We start from the raw sequence: 2,321 nt of genomic DNA on the forward strand, positions 1-2,321 counted from the left end.
AGTCAATCCAGTTTGGTAAAAGTTTTACAGCACAGCGTCTTTCTTAAGTCATATTCCACTTAAACAACATGCTCGCATCATTCTTCAATTCGGTAGGCAACATTTTCATTCATTCATTCATTCATTCATTCATTCATTCATTCATTCATTCATTCATTCATTCAGTCGGTCGGTCGGTCGGTCGGTCGGTCGGTCGGTCAGTCGGTCGGTCGGTCGGTCGGTCAGTCAGTCAGTTTATGTCTTCTAAGTTTTTTTGCACTGGATGAAAAGTAAAATGTATCACAAGATTCTTCTTAGAAAACACAGTTTTCCTAAATTTGTTTCTGTGGATTTAACTGTGGGCTTTTTTTCCTGCATTTTCTTGTGTTTCAGGTTCTTCATTAATTCGTGGGTCTCTTGTTTTCTGTATTTCAGTCGAATCTCTGCCTGTTGTTTTAGTAAAATTGACTGTCAAGTTTCTCTGAGAAAAGGCTCTAGGTGAGAAATAAAGGGGATCGTAGTACCACTCTGGTAAACCACGAGTCTCTAACTTCACTAAATCATTGTTTTTGAGTCTTGTTTTCAAATATTTCAGTCAGTACATTTCACATAAACACGTTATGTCCTCTGCTTAAGCTCTTTAGCTAAAGAATGAACTACCAGCTATGCAAACAATACATATGGGCACGATGACATCACAGAATGATGCTCCTGAATCATTCGGGACACTAGGTTCTTCACCACAGCCTTGGCTGGACTCTGTCCATTCCAGACCACAGCACCCGTGGACAGAATTGGTGGAGTGGCCTGACAGCCTGACGTAAAAAGAAACAAAAACAAAAGAAACCAATAAAATTAATTTAAAAAAGGCCTGCGCTTCAGTCACACTGCTCACAAGATAAAACATCAACAACCATATTTATTACCGAGGGAATATTGAAGATGAAGAGACAATACAGTTTAGATTTAGAGTCCAAACTGAATTCAGCCGGTCGGTTCTGTTTCTGTGGCTCGTTTTCAATTTCAATCTATGGGGAAATGTCTTTGCAGTGTCACACAAGTCATAGCAAACTCTTCCTGACTGAGTTAGTTTAGATTTATTATGAGGTTTATCTCAAACTGAAGGAGGAGTAGTGACAAATAGATCAATCCAACTGTAACCTTTGTTTCACTGTTTTTGAAGGTTGTCCTACGTATCCATAACCATCAAACTGTCTCCATGGATGTGAACATGAATTAAAGCTGCTCCTCAGACTGTGTGAGAAACAGCTCCCACATTTTTCAGAGTCAATGATTAACTCTGCTCACCATCTCGATTGAAACAGAGGTGCTGATAAATAGAGGGCATTTTTTTGGGTGGAATTCTTTTTTGTGTCTCTCTCAGACAAAATGACAATGAGATTCGCCTTCTGACCACAAATCACGGCTTTCCTGGCGGCAGTCAGCAGTTCAAGGGTCAACCCTGCTGCAGTTTTTCTTTGGAGGGGCCGTAGATACCTTGACAGTCGTATTCACAGAGAGAACAATGCAAATAGCTCTGTGTGTGTCTGTGTGTGTGTAACAGAAAGTCAGTGGGTCACGGTGTAACTTGGTCACATCCTTCAGTGGAAAACAGAAATCTGATGAGCCGATGCTAAATAAGTGCTGTCAGACAGATAATGCGATGCTTTCTTAACTTTCCCACCATTTTTCAGAGAAACTGTCGCTGCTGTTTGGCTGCTATTAACAGCAGGGGAACTTCCTTTTGTGCTTCACAGGAACTGGAGGGGTGTGGTGAAGTTCACCGACCCTGTAGCTACTGAGCGGCTTCACATACAAGTTTGATTTGTCTTGAATTAAAAAAAAAAGAAACAAGGCATCTTGCAATAAGCCTTTTTTGTGTATCTCAGAACGGTTACTGTCAGTTCGCAGCCAGCGGTCGTTTCCTGTGGACACAAGCAGAGAATTTCAAGTCAAACTCCTCCTTTGATTCTTTTTTCCCACGTCCTCAGCTGCATCAGGGCTGAGCACAAGTAAATAAACAATGAGGTGGAAATATAAAATCCAGTTTTTTGTGAAAGCATGTCTAAAGCAGGACATCGTCTCGGTGTCGGAGGTCTATTTTGGTTTTGTTTCCTTTTTCTCTAAACCTGATCCTGTGGTGATAATAGACCTCTCACTCTACGGGGGGTGTGGTTTTTAAATGCACACTTTAACACGGCGTTCCGAGGCTAGCATATTCTAAAACCTAGATGTGCAAACTCAACCCCTCACCGTGTTGAAACTCAGTATTGATAAAACACACACACACACACACACACACACACACACACACACACACACACACACACACACACACACAC

The 2,321-nt window shown here is 41.4% G+C and overlaps 1 protein-coding gene across 5 annotated transcripts in view; it reads left to right on the plus strand.

Moving 5' to 3' along the window:
* sorbs3 (sorbin and SH3 domain containing 3) overlaps nucleotides 1-2,321 on the plus strand; it is a 26,697-nt gene that overhangs the window by 6,975 nt on the left and 17,401 nt on the right. The gene's annotated exons all lie outside the window — the stretch shown is intronic.

The sequence above is a fragment of the Austrofundulus limnaeus genome, unplaced genomic scaffold (assembly GCF_001266775.1).
Source record: "Austrofundulus limnaeus strain Quisiro unplaced genomic scaffold, Austrofundulus_limnaeus-1.0 Scaffold88, whole genome shotgun sequence".
Lineage (NCBI taxonomy): Eukaryota > Metazoa > Chordata > Actinopteri > Cyprinodontiformes > Rivulidae > Austrofundulus > Austrofundulus limnaeus.